The sequence below is a fragment of the Canis aureus genome, chromosome 23 (genome assembly GCF_053574225.1).
Source record: "Canis aureus isolate CA01 chromosome 23, VMU_Caureus_v.1.0, whole genome shotgun sequence".
NCBI lineage: Eukaryota > Metazoa > Chordata > Mammalia > Carnivora > Canidae > Canis > Canis aureus.
In genome coordinates, this window is record NC_135633.1 from 4,430,231 (window position 1) to 4,443,212 (window position 12,982).

General features: G+C 35.5%; 1 long non-coding RNA gene and 1 other non-coding gene across 5 annotated transcripts in view; one reads left to right on the plus strand and one right to left on the minus strand.

Moving 5' to 3' along the window:
• Positions 1 to 6,343, minus strand: part of LOC144294513 (uncharacterized) — a 65,275-nt gene extending 58,932 nt beyond the window's left edge. For 3 of the 4 annotated variants that reach the window (XR_013361876.1, XR_013361874.1, XR_013361873.1), the window contains exon 1: positions 6,280 to 6,342. This is a non-coding gene — a long non-coding RNA (uncharacterized LOC144294513). Of the gene's footprint in view, positions 1 to 6,279 lie in introns of all 4 variants that reach the window. The other variant, XR_013361875.1, reaches the window with a different exon arrangement.
• On the plus strand, positions 5,703 to 5,809 carry LOC144295595 (U6 spliceosomal RNA). The gene has a single exon (XR_013362676.1). It is a non-coding gene; the product is annotated as a U6 spliceosomal RNA (small nuclear RNA).
• Positions 6,344 to 12,982: the final 6,639 nt, after the last annotated feature.

Consider the following 12,982-nt stretch of genomic DNA (forward strand, 5'->3'; position numbering starts at 1 on the left):
TGGATGGAGCTAGATAGTATTATGCAAAGTGAAATAAGTCAGAAGAGAAAGACAAATACTATTTGATTTTACCCGTATGTGTAATTTATGAGACAAAACAGAGGAGCAAAGGAAAAGAGAGAGAGAGAAACCAAGAAACAGACTTTTAACTATAGAGAATAAACTGAGGGTTACAGAGGGGAGGTGGGTGGGGAGATGGGTGAAGTAGGGGATTGGGATTAAAGAGCACACTTATCATGATAATAAAATAAAATAAAATTATAAAAAATGTGAGAAAGTGAATGGAAACCTAAACTGTGACCTGCTTATGCAGTGGAAAGCTACTAGTTATTACATCAATGATCTACTGAAATACACCGCAAAATGAATGGATCTCAGAAATATTATGCTGAATGAATGAATGGAAGAAGTTTATAATTTGAATGGAAGAAGTTTATAATTTGAATGGAAGAAGTTTATTCATATGAATATTCTAGTACAGGAAGAAGTTTATTCTAGAATATTCTAGAATTCTACAGTTTTAGAATCAGAAAAAAAAATTCTCTGGGGTGATGGAAATGTTCTATAATCTGGTTTTATTAGTTCTTATATGGATTTAGATATTTGTCAACTATAAAGCTGTACTCTCAAATCTACACATTTTTTTGTATTTGGTATATAAGTCATAATTTAATAAACTATGTTTCAATAAAGCATGGTTCTTCAAAGATAAATAGACAAACCACTTAAAAATTAGAAAAAACAAAAAAAAATGAAATCATAAAATGTGAGATTCAGCAGAAAAGTCTTTTTTCATTTACTTGTTTACTTTAATTTTTTTTTAAATGTTTAATAATGAATTCTGGAGTAAATATCTTTGCTTTATAGGGTCTGAGTATAATTTTTCTCTATATTTGACAAAGGCCTTTCAGCACATTATTGTATATAGAACTTAAAATACACATAATTCACAATAAGATTATCTGGGGCTTATTCCAGTCTCTGCAAAGCATGATCACAATCTTTGTGTTCATACAAGACTTAAAGATCGAAACACAATAAGCTGTTCTGTTTGCCTGTGGGATAATATCGAGTTTAGATCAGTGATTTTGGCTTTCATAAAAAATATTTATAATTATATCCCCATTTCTTAGCCTTATTGCTCCCTCATAAACCTCTGAAAAGACTGATTTCCACTGAACTGCTTCATTTGGCATTGCTCTTGTCTTACAGTTAGAGAGGTCACATATCAGAAATAAGAGCTCTCAGGTAGGGCCGAAATGTTTATCCAGCTTGCCTTAACGGTTACATTGATTTTGTCTACTGCAGTCCCCTCAGCACTTAATTTGTTTTTGTATCGTGATCTGGAATTCACAGCTAGAAAATTAACAAATAAACTCCTTTAAATTGAATTTTTGTTACCGAACATGAGAAAAATCCATTTTTTTTGTTTACTCTGGCAGTTCAGTAGGTTAAACATTACAAAGAGACTCTAGAAATTTTATTGTTCCTCATCCTTTAATCATCCTTTAGTCACTCATTTATCCATCCATTACTTCACTGGGTTTTCCATTTATCACTTCAGCTACTTGCAAGTAGTCAACCCAGTTACTTGCCATCCCACCCATTAATCCTTCATCTTCCGCTCATTACATACCTCCAGTGCGTCATCTGTGCATCTGTACCAGGGCGTATCTACACACTTACCAATCCATCCATCGTCCATCCTTCATCCATCCACTCATCCACCTAACTTGGCATCCACTTAGCCACTCCACATTAGTAAAACAGATTGTGAATTTGGCCTAGTAGAGATTTCGGGAAAAAGAAAGAATCTCTTATTTATTTATTTATTTATTTATTTATTTATTTATTTATTTTAAGAAAGAATTTCATAATTTTTTCATAAAACATCTCACACAAGAGAGGAGGTGAAGCTTATTATTAAATTTTTTTAAAGTTGTAAATGATTTTCAGATAACTTTCTGATGTTCATCTTTTCATCCCTATTTACTTAAATCATGAATATTCATAGCAATGTGGTTACATAGATAAGCAACTACTTGTGAAATCTGAGGAAATTACAGATACCTTGGGTTCGATCCAAAATTTCAGTTTAGAATATCCAGCAATTTAGCCTCAGCAGCAAATATTTTGACAACTCCACATTGATTTAGGTGCATAGCCAGTATTCAGAACCACCGGCTTCTGAGAAATCTTACAGTGCAGTTTTCATCCAATAGTATGTTTCCATAACTCACCTCAGGAGAACATAGGTATAGGTCTGAATCAGGCTTACCATACAACGTAAATCTCACGTTGTGCAAAGCTATACAAAAATAAATATGAACCAACATATTTAATCTGTGTTTACAGTTGTTAAAAAAAAAAAACCTGCACATGTTAATGAAATGGCATGTTTTATAACAGACTTACATTTATCAAGAAAAAAAAAGATTAGATTTCTTTATAGTTGACTCTCCTTACAGTTTTATAGAGAGCTCCTTCTCCATTTTCCAGGAGGAAATAATACCGGAGACATATTTCTGGATAATCTGGTCACAGCTCATTAAAGCAGGAGAGGTGTTTTTGTGAGTGGTGGGTTGAGAGTCTAAAATTCATTGATCCTTTTTTCTCTCTCTTTCTATTCTGCAAAGTTAAGGTAAATCATCTGCAGCCTGGTGATTTCTTTATTCTTCTGTTGAAACTCCCCTGTGTAATAAATATCCCTCCCCAAACTCTGTATAATAAGCAGAGTTGATTTACAGCCTAAAAAGCCTGCTTTCTAGAAGCATTTGTGGAGACTTTCTCTCTGTCTTGCTTTTAGGATTTTATGAATATTAGACTGTAATTTGCTCTGTAGCTGGTCTGGAATCTGTCTTTCAAACCCAATCAATTCTCATACGCAGATATAGATTGAGGACGCCAAGAGAAGAAATGGAGAAACAAATATGATAGAAAACTTTTGTGGCCTAATAGTCATTGCTGGTAAGTCTGGGAAGTTAGCTAAGGGGATGGTTCATGGAGAACTTTCAATGCCATGGGAAAGAGGCCTGGCTTCATCCTATAAGGTTCAGGAAGCTATGAGGGATTTGAGAGAGGAGGAAATGAACCCATCTGCATTTTGGACAGACAACTATTCAAGCTACAGTATGGGAGACACTATTCATGCTGCTTAAGTAGTCCATGGAGGAGAGGACTGAGGCAGGGGGAATTGTGTGGTAGGCCCTGCAGTGATTCGGAGGAAACAATAATTAATTAGTCAATTTAAATTCATTTTAATTTTGTGTCATCATAAATACATGTGCGATCACTTTTGGCATGACTCTTAGATCTCCTGCTTCGCTAATTCCCAGAATTAGACAAGTAAGATCCTCTGCTTCATCGTTTTGGGGGTGTTCCTATTATTAAAAACAGCAGGGAGAAAGATGTGGAAGGGAGGGATGCATTTTGACATGTGAATACGTTGCTAAGTCTCTGAAACTGGCAAATAGGAGTCCGTTCTGAGAAATATGCTTCTCACCAGTGGCAACTGGTGGTTCATTCTGAGATGTTTTCCAGGTTGCAAAGGACTTAGGATTTCACTGCAAAGATTTCAGGGGAAAGTATTTGCCTTTGCTGCTTTCGGCCTCATTGCTCTGAGTCCTTGCTCTGAGTTCATTGCTCATGAACTTTGCATGGATGCAGGAATGAGCATATGAATCTTATTTAAGATGCTCTATCCAGGGGCACCTGGGGGGCTCAGTGGTGGAGTGTCTGCCTTTGGCTCAGGGCATGATCCTGGGGTCCTGGGATCGAGTTCCCCACCTGCTTCTCCCTCTGCCTGTGTCTCTGCCTCTCTCTGTGTCTCTCACTAATAAATAAATACAATCTTTTTTAAAAAAAAGATGCTCTATCCCTATCAATTTTCAGTTAAATTCAGAAAGCTATACCCAAACTGAGTAGTAAAGCTTAAGATCTTTAGCCTGCCATACAAGGGTTCCAATATCTTCTCAACTTCCGCTGGGCTGCCTCTGATCCCTGAGCTATTTGTCTTTTCCAAGCTCTCTGAGTGGCTCTGTCTCTGTGCATTTGTTCAAGCGATGACCTCTGTCTCGGTGTCCCCTCCCCCATTCCTACACTCCGGTGGCCCCTCTTTCTAAATTCACTTCACAGTTTAATTTCTCTCTGAAATATTTCTTACACTCCTCAACCATTTCAGCCCCCTCACGCTACCCCCCAATCTATGCAGTCTTCCAACGCCACACTTTTCCAGCTTATTCTGAGAATTTTACGAATTTTAATGCACACATGATCAGCAAATCAGCATTTAAGTTTACTTAAGAGAGGCTCATAAAAGCAATCAGATTATTTTAGAAAAAAAAAAACTCCTATGTATATAATCAAAATTAGAGCTTCCATCTGTTAATCCCAGAAAAAATACATGACAGGCCATCGATACGAAAAATGTAATCCTTCAGATCTTTTTCCAGATGGCAATTGGCAGCAACCAAGTTAATGAATTGCATTTAGTGCTTGTTCTCAATACCCATTTCACTTCTTTAATAAAGAAGCTTATGGAAAACTTTTATTTGGACAAAATATTCCAGGGATGATTTCATTTCAGAAAAGCTATAAAGAGCTTGCTTTTGGTAGCCTGCTACCTACCAGAGACCATAAGCTGAGTCCCCTCTTGAATGAGCTGAAGAAGCTTTTGCTTCTACAAGGTTTAAATAAACAAAACAAATGTTTTACCTCAGGTGAAATGATTGAATTGCTCTCTGCTCACCTACAGGGCAGCTGTGTAGCTAGAGGAACAACTGGCCTGGAATATATTCCACATAACACAAAGATTGAAAAGTACGAGGCTCTGAGTTAAAAAAAAAGTGTAACATATATCTTGAAAGGGAAAAAGTAATAATTTTAGATTCTGATAAAGTAGTCTGAAAGCTCCTTGAGAAATACAACATTTTTGAAAAGTGGGTAGCAGTTCATTAATAGTTTATAGAAATTTGTAGAAAGAGAATATTTCCATGTCAGGAGTACACTCGCAACAACACTTGACTATTACCAGCTTCACTAAAATTCCAAACTTCTAGTTGTTGACACGTAGTGGGAAATGTAGGATATACCCAAACTGTCAAGTGGGGTAAAGGAGAGATTATTCAATGCCAAAGAAGACATGAAGTGAAAAGTTATTGGTATTTATAGTTTCAGACTCTTTTTGCCTTTTAATTGCTGCCTAAGTGGCAGGAGTTCCTGGCATTAACATGACTTTAATAACCTCCTTAAATATCAACCTGTCTCACCCTCCTTTTCCCATCTGCCTTCAACTGTACCATGAACAACCCAGTGCCTTCTCATTTCTGCTGAAAATGCAAACCCTCCTGGGAATGGGAACCAGGTACATGATTCAGTTAAATTCTCCTTCCGAGGGGGATTTGAGAAATTGAACATAGAGGACAAAGAAGTTAGGCACTGAGGATAGAAAATGAAACAAAACTCGAATCCAGGAAGAAGAAGGAGGAAGGGGTGCAAGGAGGATGAGAAGAAAAGTAAAAGCATGAGTGCAAGGATGAGACCTTGTCTCTCTCTATAGATGGGAACCCATATTTTCTGTCCATATCTACAACATCAGTTTTTGCTGAGAAAGGGATATGCATTTCCTAACAAAACTAGAAAGGGGAAAATAGCTTGATTATAGTGCACCAATTTCTAACCACCGAAATTAAAATAATAGTGGGGTGCTCGCTTCAGCAGCACATATACTAAAATTGGAACGATACAGAGAAGATTAGCATGGTCCCTGCGCAAGGATGACACGCAAATTAGTGAAGTGTTCCATATTTTTTAGAAATGACAAATACCCACCATTTGCTCTGACGTGGAGGGACCTGGAGGGTATTATGCTGAGTGAAATAAGTCAATCGGAGAAGGACAAACATTATATGGTCTTTCATTTGGGGAATATAAAAAATAGTGAAAGGGAATAAAGGGGAAAGGAGAAAAAATGAGTGAGAAATATCAGAAAGGGAGACAGAACATGAGAGACTCCTAACTCTGAGAAACGAACTAGGGGTAGTGGAAGGGGAGGTGGGCAGGGGGTGGGGTGACTGGGTGACAGGCACTGAGGGGGGCACTCGATGGGATGAGCACTGGGTGTTATGCTATATGTTAGCAAATTGAACACCAATTAAAAAATATATTTGAAAAAAATTTTAAAAATAATAAAAAATAAATTTGATTAGGTGAGATAATATCTTCAGTATCTTCCAGTTTTAACATTGATTTTATATATTAAAGATATTTAAGATAACCTACCTTCTGCAAATGTAACTGTCACAGTCTCTCTGAGTTATGCCCATTATCTGTAGTCCATTGAAGCTGAAATGAGAACATTTTTTTCAGTAAAAACAACAAAGCATTTATATGAAAAAAACAAAAATAAAATAAAATAAAATAAAATAAAATATAAAATAAAATAAAATAAAATAAAATAAAATAAAATAAAATAATAAAATAATAGTTGGGACAATCCTTTTAATACTCTGCCTTGGCTGAATGAGCCTCATGTTAGTTGCAATGGGATTTATAAATTTCATTCCCATGAATTATTAATTTGGGCTCATTGATTTGGATTAAGTCTTTATAATCTTAGCCTCCTACACTATTGTCTGACATTCAGAAGACATTACAAACCATCATTAGTTGAATTGATGGGTTAATTTTATTACTAAATTCCTTAAAAGTGAGAGAAGAACCCCCTTTTTCCAGAATGTTAAAGTCCAGACTTCAAATACGTAGACATATAGAGCAAATGGTTCAGTTCTAACAAACATATTGCAGTGCATTTATGTTACAGAGAACTAGTATAAGAAGAATCTAGGCATTAGTAAACAGAAAAGCAGATATAAATATTCTCCAAGGAAAGAAACATACAGATGATTCTTAGAAGTCTAAAAAGTGCAGGGAAGGCTAGATTATTTTTTCTAAATGTCATGTTAGGTGAAATGCTCTCACTGAAGAGACATTTTTATGAATGTGATAATTCATTAATTATGCAAAATTTTTCTTTACAAATTTAGTTTTATACAAAAGTTTTACAACTCACATCTTGAAGTTCTTATCTATGAATAAAGCCTATGGTATTAGTATTATTTTTTTGACATTCCGATTTTTTAATCAGTTAGTAATAAATGTATGGACTTCCTCCAAACAGAAGTCCAGAAAATCATTTTATCAAAAAACAAAATTGATGACATCCAGACAGAAGTAAATTGAGTTTCTATTTTTCAGATTGGATAAAAACAATTGGTGCCATTTAGCGACTAGCAGATCATTCAGATGGTCCACTGGAATCATCCATTATGTCTAAACAGAATCAGAGAAATATAAATATAGGAGCTTGGTACTCACAGATCTCACATGTTAGAGAGAGTGCAGTATGAACCTAAGATAAACAATTAACACCATGTAGTTTAATAGATTATATATATATATGATATACAGACACAAAATAAATGTACACACATGTAGCTTTAATTACATACATAATGTATATATGCATACACGTTATGAAAATTATATACATATTAAGAACAATAAAAGATACCTATGATTATTGCCCTCTTTTACATTATCCTATGAGAAATTCAAGTAGCAGATAAACCTATGAGTTTTGATTCCATTTTTTAAGACAACGATACAAAGTATATATGTACATGTGTTTGGCTACATGAAATTTTAGAAATGAGGAAAAGCATATACTCGTTTGTTAAATATCAGACTATTATATTGCATGAATGTCTAGAAAATGAAACTGTATCTGTAATTAAAATTCAAATTCATATGTCTAAAGATTCCAGAAGCATTTATTTAAAGACTGGAAGGCAAAATATGCAAATGGAAACCTCTACTTGATTAGCTTATGTGATTATAGGTAATTTTCTTCATCAATTTATTATTTATGTTACTTTCTGTTATTTACAGAGTTATATCATTTTAATAGAGTTTAATATGTCAATATAGTTACAAAATAATCTATATGGTTATATATTTCAATACAGACTTCAAACTTAAATTTAAACACTAAAACAGAATTAAAGAAAATGTATTATATCAGTGTAATATTATTGAAGATGCTGCTGGTAATGCATAAAAAGAAGAAAGTAATAAAGAGTTGAGACCTGAATGGGTTCTTCTGTAGTTTTTGCTATTTCTATTTAGGATCTGTTCCCTTGTCTGAACTAAAAGCTGACTGTCAGAGTTTTTCTGGGTTCCTAGTGTCTGAAAGTGCCCTACTTGGAGTTGGTATTCAGGGAATATTTGTCACTAAAGGTGATTCCAAAGTAGAGTGACTCAGAATTCAGAACCTTGGTGTGACAGTGTTTATTACTTCATCATAACAACAACTGCAAATCATAAGGAGTTGTTTTGAAAAAAAAAATCTGAAATTTCCACTAGTTTGGTCCTCACAGAACTCCTTAAGAACACAAAAGAGGAAACATTTTATAAATAAAATGCAATGGTATTAAGGCATGTCATTCCTCTGATGTCGGGCTTTCTTGAAAAACCGCAGCAGATTATTTTAAAAATCCACAGCAATGCACTCCCCCAAGATACTGTATCTCTTAGTGATAATCTTTATGCCCCTATTATGGTGGTTCATATCTCTGCCCTTTCACTAGATTTGCAGCCTCTTATTTTTAAGAACTATGTTTCCTTCATTTTATTATTTTTTTAAGTTCTTATGGGTTTCCTTAGTGAAAAGGACAAATTAGGTATTCAACAAATGTTGAAAGAATTAAATACACAGTGGAAGAGTTGTATCCTCAGTCCGAGGTCCTTATATCTAAAATGCCAAATATAGCTCTCTTTTGTGGTGCCTCTCTTATTTTAGGGATGAAGCTGGACATCTCTTTCCTGGATACTGGCTGCCAGAAACTCATGGAAGTGGATGATGAATGCAAACTTTGTATCTTTTATGAGAAGCGTATGGCCACAGAAGCTGCTGCTGATGCTCTGGGGGAAGAATTGGAAGGGTTATGTGGTCTGAATCAGTGGTGACAATGATAAACAAGGCTTCCCCGTGAAGTAGTGTGTCTTGATCTATGGGCATGTCCACCTGCTGCTGAATAAGGAGCATTCCTGCTACAGACCAAGGAAGACTAGAGAAAGAAAGTTCAAATCTGTCCAGGGTTGGACTGTGGATGTCAATCTCAGGTTCTCAAGTGGTCACTGTAAAAAAAATGGGAGGAGAAGGATATTCCTTGACTCACCCATATTACTGCACCTCTTTCCTGGGTCCCAAAAGAGTTAGCAGAATCCACAAACTTGTTGACCTCTCTGAAGAGGATGTCCACCAGTATGTTGTGAGAATGCCACTAATCAGAGAAGAAATCTAGAAACAAGGTGCTCAAGATTCAGCATCTTGTTTCACCACGTGTCCTCTAAGACAAAAGTCAGTGTATTGCTCCAAAGAAACAGTTACTAAGAACAAGAAAGAGGCTGCCAAATTTGCTAAACTTTTGGCCAAGACAGTGAAGGAAGTGAGAGAAAAATGCCAGAAACAGATTGCCAAGAGACAGAGACAATCCTCCCTGAAAGCTTCTACCTCTGTCTGAGTCCATTTAAAAATGAGATTTTCTAAAAGTAAAAAAAAAATTAAGTGGTCTTAGATGTATATAACGTATATAAACGATTATAAAGAGATATTATAGGATATTTAAAATTTTATATTTGAGAATAATCACTTTTGCAATGACTTATTTTAGATAAGAAAATTAAAGTTATGTTTCTGTCTAAACAAATCATCTCCTCAGTTGATGCCAATGAATAGAGTTCCCAGAATCTCATTGTATTTAATTTATGTATGAAGTTCCCCATGACCCAGTTTTGATGTGCTCTCAGGGCTCAACATCTACTCATCACAGAATCCTTATTCATAAATCAGGGTTACAAGATTGATTGGATGAACTGCTTGCTACTCGCCGCCAAGCACCTGCCTAGTTTACAAACAATGATTCCATTCAGTCATGTTAACAACAAAGTCATGAGCCTGTGCCTGTGTATATCTTCTATAAATATCTTATGGAAAAAAAATTTCTTTCCAATCACTGTATAACGGTCACATGAAATCACATTGTTCAAAATAAAATCATTTATTTGTTTGGCTCTTTGACATGTCACATCAATCGCCTTTTAATTGCGTATTTCACCTATTCTATTATTTTTAAGATGCAGACATATGTTTTGATGAGTGCATGTTCTTGTTACCACAGCTATATCCTCATATGATTTTAGGATGCCCTACTTCTCTAGCACATTCGTATGATCATAATGACGTGTAGTTGTCTCATCATAAAATTCATATTTGGCAGTGTTTTATATTAATATGGTTTTTAGAGGAGATCTTGTATACTCTGTGGTGCAATAAAGGAAAGTGTTCCTTTAACTAAAATGCAATATTTCAAAGTGAAACAGGAGCTTGAATCTAGTGTCTGAGACCATTCAGCCATCCGAAATATATAAAGAACTTATGCAACTCAACATCAAAAATAAACAATTTTAAAATGGTCAGAGAAGCTGAATGGATATTTTTCCAAAGAAGATATATAGATGCCCAATGGTTACACATAAATATGCTCAACATCTCTAACCATCAGAGAAGTGCAAATTAAAACCACAGTGGGTTTCACCTTACACCTGTCAGAATGGCTAGAAACAAGTGTTGCCAAGGATGTGAGAGAAAGAAACCCTCATGCACTATTGGTGGAAATGTAAATTGGTACAGTCACTGTGGAAAACAGTGTGAAGGATCCTCAAAAAGTTAATACCATAAATACCAGGTAATCCAGTAATTCCACTACTGGGTATTTGCCCAAAGAACATGAGAACACTAATTCAAAAAATATATATGTGGATCCCATGGTCATTGCAGCATTTACAACAGTCAAGATTGAAGCAACCCAAGTATCCACTGATAGACGAATGGATAAGGAACATGGGCACGCACACCCACACACAGAGAAATATTACACAGCCATTTGTGATGACACAGACAGACCTAGAAGGCAGTATGCTGCATGAAATAAGGCAGGCTGAGAAAGAAAAATTTTATATGATTTCATTCGTATGTGGAATCTAAAAACAAAACAATGAACAAACAAACAAACAAAAAGAAGAAATAGACCAGTAGATACAGGGAACAAATTGATGGTTGCCAGTGAGGAACAGGTGAGGAAATGAGCAAAAATGGGTGGAGGGAAGTGGAAGATACGGGCCTCCAGTTCGGGAATGAGTTAGTGATGGGAATAGAAGTGCAGCACAGGGAATATAGTCAACGCCACCTTGATAGCACTGTATGGCGACAGGTGGTATGTGTACTTGTGGTGAGCATAGAATAAAGTAGAGAGAAGAGGAGTCATTATGTCGTATACCCAAAAGTAACATAACATTGTGTGTCATCTATACTCAAATAACATTTTTTAAAAATAATTTAAATTGAAAAAGGTGTATTTTAGTTATAGCAAGGGTAAATTAATTTAATTTTCTCCTGTCTCTTTTGTCATATTCCAAGGTGATTAAGCAGCCTAGTGAATGTTTTAGTAAAAATATCTTTACCATTTTGGCCAATGCACCTGGACTGTTGTAGAGGAGACTCAGGACCCCAGACCTGGCTATCCACAAAGCTACCTAGAAATGGGCAATGATTACGATGCTCTCTTGGGCGGAGTCATTCTAGGCAACAGTGTAGAGCAACTTATTCCCATTATGCTAAACTACATACTCATAGTTTAAAGCTTAGAACAAAGTTTCTCTTACCAGAGTACAACAGCAGAGTGGCCTGGAGGACTCATAAAGCACAGATTTCTTCAAAAATCCCCAGAATCAGTAATTCTGGGATGAGGCCAGGTATCTTATGTTTCTGACAAGTTCCCATATGAGGTCAAAGCTGCTGGTCTCGAGATCACACTTGGAGAACCATCAAGTTAGTGACTTTCATTCTTTTTAAAGATATTCGTAACTGGGCATAACTACCAGAAGCCACATTACTAACTGATCCAAATGTCCCTGAAAGCTGCACATGGTAAAGGCAGGAAAGGGGGTGTCCATCCTATACTGTGATTTCCTAATGTCAATCACTTTAGAGTCATGGATAGTATAGGTAACTGGAAAGAGGGTGTTGACTCTCAAACCATTTATGGGTGTAATTATTTTTCCCCTCATATTTTTTGTAACTTCAGGGACAATCATACTTTGATAATTCATTCACATTAAGAATGTAATCTCTATATTTTGCAAACACACATGAATCACATCTATGTTCATCTACAGAACGGTTTGCAATTTGTTGAATGAGTATTGAAAACGCCCCAGGTGGCCCAGGTGGCCAGAGGCATGGACCCAGGGATCCAGGATTCCTTAGGAAAAGCAGTGCAAACAGAAAGAAAACCTCATCCAGAAACAGCGATGCAAAATTGCTAAACCAAAGATCAAACATCAAGGACCTTAGAAGCTACAATTCGACAGCTGACTTTAAAAAAAAAAAAAAAAAGAAAGATTACTTCAAAATCTTCAGAAGCTATACGTGATAATATAACTTACAACATAATTTAAATAATCAAAATAATGTCCTCATTTTAATATAAAAGCAATATGAATGGGAAATTATAACAAATATAAATGTTTAAGCATGACTACTTTGAAAACCTAATTAAGGGGCTAGAGGTTTGCACCTATCTGTAAAATAGTCATTAATGCAACAACTTCCGGTAAAGATTGTTACAAAAGTGTTAGTACAACTCAAATCTCGTAATCAGCTCTGCTATTAGTGACATGATTGTATGGAATTTGTACAGTCCTTGGTAAAGTTCTGAATGAGACAAGTATTATTCTTCCTGAATTTGTTAGTTGAATACATTTATTTATTGTAAATTAAACAATTCATAAAATGAGTAATATCCTTGAGAAACACTTTATGTTGATTTATAGAAACAGTCTGCAGTCTAGGCTCAGGTAATCA